Source organism: Meles meles, unplaced genomic scaffold (genome assembly GCF_922984935.1).
Source record: "Meles meles unplaced genomic scaffold, mMelMel3.1 paternal haplotype, whole genome shotgun sequence".
Lineage (NCBI taxonomy): Eukaryota > Metazoa > Chordata > Mammalia > Carnivora > Mustelidae > Meles > Meles meles.
The window spans coordinates 34,538-43,760 of record NW_025721214.1 but is presented as its reverse complement, the minus strand read 5'-3'; the positions used below and the strand labels follow the sequence as shown (position 1 = coordinate 43,760).

The 9,223-nt window shown below is 34.8% G+C and overlaps 1 pseudogene; it reads right to left on the bottom strand.

Annotated features, from left to right (window-relative positions):
- Window positions 1–587: 587 nt before the first annotated feature.
- On the bottom strand, window positions 588–1,525 carry LOC123936118 (annotated as a pseudogene).
- Window positions 1,526–9,223: the final 7,698 nt, after the last annotated feature.

The window sequence follows — 9,223 nt, the reverse complement described above, 5'->3', positions numbered from 1 at the left end:
TATTTTGTGAAGTCAGCAAATTATTTTAACACCAGTGATCAGAAATCCACTCTTTGGAAGCACTGACATAGAGTGAAGACTATTTTTACAAGAGTAAGAGGAATTAATAGTCCTGTTAGATATATGGAGCAAAGCAATACTGTAAATTTATCTGATTCCTGATGATTTATCATCATGCCCATTAATTAATTTTATCAGGGAATTATTCTGAGGTATCTATGTGCTTGTCAATTTTTTTATTTTTCATTTTAGGGATACAGACACTGATCTTTTTTTATGGTATCAACATGAAACTTGGAAATACTAAAGTGTACATTACCATCAAGCATGAATCATAAAGAGAATTGATGTACACAGTTCCTTGTCCTGCATCAACACATAATGTAGGACAATCAGAAAGAAATTTTAAGATGGAGAAAGGAAAGGATAAACATTTTTTTCCCCTGCAGATAAACTCAGTAAAGTGAGTTGAATTTTTCAGGATCTTGAAGGGATAATGATGATGATGATGATGAATCAACTGACAAAATGTCCCTTTGCTGGTGTATCTCTATTTTGCCTATGGGTGACAGTGAGATTTCTGCCATTTACCTGAAGGACTGACACCTCCCTAGTAACTTTTTCAGAGCACTTAGAACTTCCTTGTTCCTAAGACTGTAGGCAAGTGAGTTTAGGAGTAGAGTGAGGACAGTTCCAAACAGAAAGAGACCCTGACTCAACCTTGGAGTCTTGGCAGAACCGGGTCTCATGTAGATGCACATGCCTGGACCAGAATAGAGACCCACCACACAGAGATGAGAGGAGCAGGTGGCCAGAGCTTTGTTCCTGCCTTCTGGGGAGTTCATTCGGAGTACTGCAAGGAAGATGAGAACATAGGAAGACAAGATGAGAGACAAGGGCAGCAGCAGAACAAGGATGCTTGTTATCACCACTGCCTTTTCATAGGCTGAGATATCCTCACAGACGATCCTAAGCACCGCCATGACTTCTCAGAAGAAGTGGGGAATCTCTCTGGGGCTGCAGATGTTAAAATGCAAGGTAAAAGCAGTGTGTCCCAGGGAAGTAAGTGCCCCTCCAGCCCAAGACATGGCAATCATCTGCAAGCAAACCTTAGGGTTGATGATGACTGGGTATCGAAGAGGATCGCATATAGCCACATAACGATCAAAGCACATGAGAGTTATAAGGATGCATTCTGCAATGGCCACCATCAGGGAGAAGAATATTTGAGTCCCACAAGCCAGGAATGATATGCTCTGCCATCCAGAGAAGAAGTTGAATGCCATTTTGGGGACAATGCTAGAGGTCAAAGTCAAATCCATTAAGGAGAGCTGACTGAGAAGGAAGTACATGGGGGTGTGGAGATGGAAATAAACCAAATGAGGAGGATCAGAAGAGTGTTGCCAGTGAAGGCAGCCGTGTATATCAGGAGAATGATGGAGACCATAGCTGTGATGTATTTAAATTCAGGGAAGAAACCCAGGAGAATGAAATCTGTGGTTTCTGTCTCATTCCCACTCTTCATGACTCTCTGTAATGATAACAGACATATAAGAGATTTATTAAAAAATCGTAGAAATGAAGCAGTTTCTTATTAAAGTTTAAGAACAATGGCAAATACAAAAATACTCCTCCATGGTCACTTGAATCAGTTTTTACTATTTTTTCTATATTTCTTATCCATGATTTAATGTACTTTTAGAAACGTGTTTGTGTGTGTGTGTGTGTGTGTGTGTGTGTGTGTGTATTTTAAGATTTTTTTTATTTATTTGACAGAGAGACAGATCACAAGTAGGCAGAGAGACAGGCAGAGACAGAGGGGGAAGCAGGCTCCCCGCTGAGCAGAGAGCCTGATGCGGGGCTCGATCCCAGGACCTTGAGCCGAATGCAGAAGCTTAACCCATTGAGCCACCCAGGTGTCCGAGAGTATACATATTAAAATGAATATCATTAATTTCATGTACTAGAGGTATTTTCATATGTTAAAATAAACTGGACAGTTGTAGTTTTTGTTGTTTTTACAATTTTAAAATATGACAGAGTTGGTAAGTCACAATTTCAAACTGCACATTATCCAATTTTTTCACTATTTTGAAAAATCATGTTATTCCATTCTCATCCTTTTAGTGATTTCATTAGTAATATAAATATTACAATTATTTCCAAGTCAGATATTAGAGACTTTATTTGGCTATGAAAAAATGCTAATTTAATTTACAGAAAATTTATTTTTATAATTTCAAAACACTCTACTTAATTCTTTTGGCTCTGAACATTATAATTTAAGGGGAAAATTAACTATTATGGCTGTAATTTGTTGTTATACACATTTATGATCATTTCAGCTTTTAATCTAATTAACCTTGTTTTCTATCCAGGGAAAACACTTAGTGTATTTACGTGATCTATAGTAAATTCAGATTATCAATGAAGGAGTGAGTTTCCTTTCTATGTGATCTTGTAGGGTTCTTGTTGTTAGAGTTCTTACTATTCTTAACTATTAGCTACAGCTATTATGCCATTGATGGATACAGGGAAAGTCCTTAGGATTCCTTTCCCTCAAATTTACTATGTATTTTTTTTTCCTTTTTAGACTATCCTATTTATATTTAATCTTCTACTCTGATAGTTATAAAATGCTTAGAAATGCTTAGAAAGATAGATAGCCATCTATCTTAACATATCCATCCTTTACTAGAGCATTTTATGTGGATCATCTTCAAACCAAGAGATCATATACCAATGTGATCACATACTAGAATGTCCAGAGACAAAAGGCTTGAGTAAAGGGCCTTCTGTCATTGCGTGTTTAATTGACTTGATGAGTTAGGCTTCTTTTAGATGTGGAGGTAGTTTAAGATTATTATTATTAATAATAATGATAATATTAATAATGGCAAAATTAGCCAGATTGCATCTTACTCTCTCCTGCCTTCATGTGAGTCTTGGTGTAGTCAGTGGGTTGTGTATGTCTGAAGTAGAGTCATAAGAAGTTGAGAAACAGATTTCAGAATGCCCAGATCCTTGAAAATTTTCTAACTTTCCATAAAAGCAAAGCAGGGTCCTGTTATTTAAGTTCTATGTTACATGATGTCCGTTTTCCAGATCAAGTGCAGTTTTCTGAGGGTTTGGGGTATACCTAGGCTGGCTAGGTTCTATTATAAACTTTTCTTCCAAATTCTATTCATCACAGCCTGGATTGAAACCTAGATTTCATCATTTGTGTGACTATATGGTTTCATATGTCTCACTCCTTAAACCATAAGATTTATGATGGAAGGGAGTGTCTTTGTTGAGCTCCACAATTTCTCTTTAGATCTAGCATCTGCTTGACTTCCAGGTTTGCTCTTACAGATGTGGTTGGCCCCCCACCCCTTTCTCCATGGCCCTCCATATTTCTTTTCCTCTATTCTTCTATATTGCAGATTTTTCTCACTTATTGTACAAAGAAGTGGTGATGTACATTTTCATGAAATTTGATTTTGGAATCCTGTCACCTTACGTAGTGAGTTCTTCCAAAATATATTTTTTGCAATTAAAAAAAAAAGATCTAGCATGTTGCTTTCAGTGAAAATATGAGCAAAATACATTATCAGCTTAGGGCTGGAATCCAGACTTTGAACACTGGATTTTGTGCCTGTACCAAACTAGATTCTTTTAACAATCATTTTTCTACCAAAAGGTATGTTTATTTTGACTTATGATCACTTATGGGCTTCAAAGCATTTCCCAGCATTTGATTTTGTTGGAATATAGAGAAGAGTTTTAACATAATTATGTCTACTTGATAAATGATATACGGGAAGAACTAGGTCACAGTCAAACAACACTGTCCTACTCCTGGGTAAATTATATATTTACCAAGATTGAACATTACAAGTACTATTGAAAAATAATTATATAGTTAGCATAAACAGAATTTCACAATCTGGGAAAACTGGGTTACTTCCTTTACCAAGATGCTTACCTTGTAATTTCTTTTCTGTCAATGAAATCTCTTAGAAAGTATAAAATACTCAAAATTCCTGCTGCCAATTAGTGCTGAATATACTGTTAATGAAAACATAAATAATTTCAGTAAGAAAAACCGAAACAGGTGACTGAGTAGGTCTTGATAGGCTGTTTTTCCTCAGCCTGTCCAGTTGTGAGCAGGGCTGAGATCTTCCTAATTCCCCAATGTCATGGGGTTTAGTATGGAATGCCTGGTCAGACTAGATTGCTTCATTGGAGGCCCATCAAATATAATCAGGGTTTTTCAAAACTATCTACTAGTGCATGCTCTGATTTTTTTTTTTTTTTTGGTCAGCACCACTATCATTTTCCCAGAGGTCCAATTTAAGGTTTTCTTTGCCTTTCAGTCATTAACCTCATTGAATCACTAAGCAAGTTATTCTAAAGTCTCTATTTGCCCTTCCTTTGTATTCCCAGAATTCATACTCTATGCCAATATCCCATGTCCACACTTATCCCTTTTACTTTATCTTTTTAGCTAAATTTTCCCTCTTCTTTAAGGACAAATGTAAGTTTAATCTCCCCAATAAAATGCTCTTTTATGTCTACAGTATATATCAACATGTTTTTCCTAGGTAATTTTGACATATCTCTTTTGGCTTATTATCTACATCGTCCTGTTACTGATTTTTTCACACTTTCTAACTCCTGGGGTTTTGCCATAGTGTTCCTTTTGTTTCTTATTCCTGGTAGATTAACTTATTCTTCATAGGCACTGACTTAACACTACCAATTAAATTAAATTTCACTAAAACCAACAAACACTATATTATATGCTGGGAATTCAAAATGGAAAAAAAATAAATTCGCTGAAGCTTTTTAAAGTAAGGGAACTGATTTATGAAGAAAGAGATTATGGTGTGGAAGATAGGTACTGAGATAATAGTAGGTAGATATTACTACAGTAACTAACAGACAAAGGGATTCATTTTTCTAGATGAAAGATTGGTGGGAGGCCAAATGGTAACATGGGACTAGTAACATCTGAATTGGATCTTAAAAGACAAGTAGGAATAAATGAAAATAAGGAATGATGGAAATCGTAGCATAAATAGCTGTATATAATGTCAAGGCAAATGGACTGACATGGCTTTTATGGGGAAAATAGTCATCTGTATTTGTTCTGGAAATGGTGTTGTAACTTAGAGGAATGTCTAGATGTACAAGAAGTATAGGGGCAGGGAATATGATATAGGCAGTAAACCACTGCACTCCCAGGGAAGAGGCTGCTGAAATTAACACAGACAGTGTGAAACAAACTACTGGTATTAGAATGAGATACCAGTTTAACTGGCCACATAACTGAACCCAGACTCAGCAAGGGCCTTGAAGAATTAAAAGAAAAGTGAAGATATTTTGCATTTGGAGATAATTTATTTCTATTTCACAACATCATTCTCTCTTTCTTCACTCTACAGTCTCTTTTGCTGTTGCTAATAATGGTCACATTTGAGCTACAATCATGTACTTTTGGCCATCAGATCCTGTAAGCCTCAATTTTATTAAGTTTTCCCCTTATGTGTGCATCCAAATAGATACCTAATTCAAAAGAATAACAAACTGGTTCATCAGACTAGATATTTTTTTAAATGTTAGTAATATTTTAAAACAAATGTAGTTTTTGAACAGTTCCAGATTCATGGAGCAGTTGACAAATTTACAAAATTTCCATAAATCCTTCATTCATTTTTCTCTATTGCTAACATCATACATTATTATGGAATGAACATTGGTTCTTTCATAAAACTAAGAAACCAATATCTGTACATTAACTAAATTCTATCTTTTATTCAGATTTCACTCATTTTGCCTAATGTCCTTCTCTTCTTTCAGACTGCTTTTTGAAAGATCACATTGGCCGGCACATCTCCTTAGACCCTTCCGGGCTGTGAAAGACATTCAGGCTTTGTTTTCAATGACCTTGGCAATTTTGAGGAGCACTAATAGGTATATTGTAGAATATCCTCCAAACTGTTTTTGTCTGATTTTTTTCCCCTCATTAGACTAAGGTTATAGGTTTGGGGGAAGAAGATTTCAGAGGTGAAGTGCCTTTATTTTCAAGTCTTGTAGAGGTACATAATAGCTACATGACTTATCTCTGATGATGTTAATCCTGACCACTTGGCTGAGGTAGTGTTTGCCAGATTTCTCTAGGGTAAAGTTATTCCCCCCTCCCTTTTTATATGCCCTGCTTTTTGGAAGCAAGACAATGAGTGCAGCTTACACTCAAGGTAGGAGGAAGGTTAATCTTAACCTTCATGATGCGTGGAGTATCTACATAAATTATTTGGAATTATCCTAAACAGGAATTTGTTTTGTTTTGTTTTCCCTTCCTCCCTCTCTCCCTTTCTCCTTTTTTTTTTTTTGTTTTTCTTCTTTCCTTCTTATATTTTCATTAATTTATGTCAATATCAGCCACATTTTTTTTTTTTGGAAAAAAATCTATCAAATTTTGACTCTCCCTCTCCTGAAAACATCACAAGTAATACATGTAGCTCTCAATTACCTTTTTTAACTTTAAATTTTAACATGTAGATTTACATGCAGTTATGAGAAATAGCATAGAATGATCCCTTCTATGCTTTACACAATTTCTTCCAATTACAGTCAGGAATTGGTGTGAACTGCTGACCTTATTCAAATTTCACCCATTTTTTAATATGCAATTTTCTCACATGTGTGAATCTGTGTCACCACTAAAACCGGCAAGATGCAGAATGATTCCATCACAGTGATCCCTTGTACTATTTATTTATAGTAACAATGATCTTACTTCTTATAATCTTTCTTATCCCCTGACCCACCAATGTGCTCTCCATTTCTATAGTTTTATTTTGATAATGTTATATACCTTGGTTAATACATTATGTTGACCCTTTGATATTTATCTTGCTTCTTTCAGTATAATTTCTGAACATATATGAGATATATGAAAGTTGTGCAATATATCACTCATTATTTTTATTGCTAAGTAATATTTCATGCTGGGGTTGTATTACACTTTTTTTTTTTAACTATTCAACTATTGAAGGATACTTAGTTTATCTCTAGTTTTGGCCATTATGACTAAATTCACTGTAAGTATATATAGATTTTGTTTTTTGGGTTTTGATTGTTTGTTTGTTTTTCTTGTGTGTGTGTGAGTGTGTGTGTGTACATAAGTACTTATTCTCTAGGATATGTGCTCAGGAGTGCAATTATGAAATGATATATCCAGAATAGTGAAATTGTGAGAGAATATTTCCAGAATGGCTGTTATCATCTTACATTCCCTAAACCAATGTATGAGATACGTGAATTCTCTGCAACCTCTCCAGCTTTTGTTGTAACTATTGTTTCTATTAGTCCTTCTGATAGGTGTACAGTGTACACAATACCTTGTGATTTTAATTTGCATTTCTGTACTGGCTAAGGATGTTAAACATGTTTTCCTGTGTTTGCTTGTCATATATGTATATTTTGTTGTTGTTGTTCTGTTAGTCACCATACAGTCCATCATTAGTTTTTGATGGAGTGCTCCAAGATTCATGATTTATACATAACACCCAGGGCTCCATGCAATGAGTTCTTTTTCATTAAAATGCCTGCTTATGTTTTTTGTTTATTTTCTAATTACATTATTACTATTGAATTAAATGTCTGTTATATGCTTTCATATAGTCCATGGTCAGATAGGTAGTTTACACATATTGTCTCCCAGTCTGTAACTGTCTTTTCACCCTCTTAAGAAAGTCTCTTTTATTATAGTAAGAATATATAACTAAGATCTATGCTTTCAAGAAATTTCTTTTTTTAAAGATTTTATTTATTTATCTGACAAAGATACCAAGTAGGCAGAGAAAGAGGAAGGGAAGCAGGCTCCCCGCTGAGCAGAGAGGTAGATGCTGGCTGGATCCCAGGACCCTTAGAACATGACCCGAGCCAAAGGCAGAAGCTTTAACCCACTGAGCCACCCAGGCATCCTCAACAAATTTCTAACTGCAAAATACAGTATTGTGAACTTTAGACACACTGTTGCATAACAGATACCTAATTCACCTTATGTAACTGAAACTTTGTGTCTATTGAAGAGCATCTGTTTTCCCCATAGTTGTCAGCCACTGACAACCAAAATTCTGCTACTTGTTTCCATGAGTTTGACAATTTTAGATACTGAATATAATTGGAATTAAAAAGTATTTGTTCTTATGTTAGTGGCTTATTTCACATAGTGTATGTCCTCCAGTTTCATGTGCATTGTCATACCAAAGAATTTCCCGAGTATTTAAAACTGAGTAAATTCTAATGTATTTATATGCCATATTCTATTTTTCTGTTCATTGACTGAGGGACATTTAGGTTCTTTCCATTTCTTAGCTGCCTTGAATAATGCCACTTCCCATGATTATGAGAGTTCATATCTTTCTACAAGACTCTCTGTCAAGTTTTTTGGATAAATACCCAGAAGTGGGATGGGTAATCATATGGGAGTTCTTTTTTTTTTTAAATTGTTTTGAGGAACTTCCATAATGTTTTATGTGAAAACTACAACATTTTGCATTACACTTAACTAACAGTGTACAAGGGTTTCAACTTATTCAGTTCCTCACCAAGATATTATTTTCTGTTGTTATTTTGGATACTGGCCACCTTAATGGGGATGAGGTGATATCTTGTGGGTTTGATTTGCATTTCCCTGGTGATTAGGGATGTTGAGCATCTCTTATATAATTGATACTATGTCTTCTTGGAGAAATGTTTATTCCATCCCATGGCTATTTTTAATTGGGTTATTCGTGGAGAATTTTATATGGAATGTAAGAACATTTTATATATTTGGATACTAATGTCTCATCAGATATATCATCTGAACATATTTTCTCCCAGTCTGTAGCTTGCCCTTTAATCTGTTGATTTTTTTTTTTCTTTTTGGTGCAGAAGCCATTACTTGAAGTGATCTTACTTGTCTATTATTATTTATGTAATTATTTATGCAATTATTTACATATTGATTTCTGTATTTATGTATGTATTTTGCTTAGTCATACACAAGAAATAATTTCCAAGAAAAGTGTTATGAACATTTTCGTTATGTTTTCTTCTAGGGAGTTCATAAATTTGGGTCATAAAATAAAAATTTTAATACATTTAGAGTTGGTTTTTGTGGATGATGTGAGATAAGGATCTAATTTCACTCTTTCCTAGTTTTTCAATATCATTTATTGAAAATACT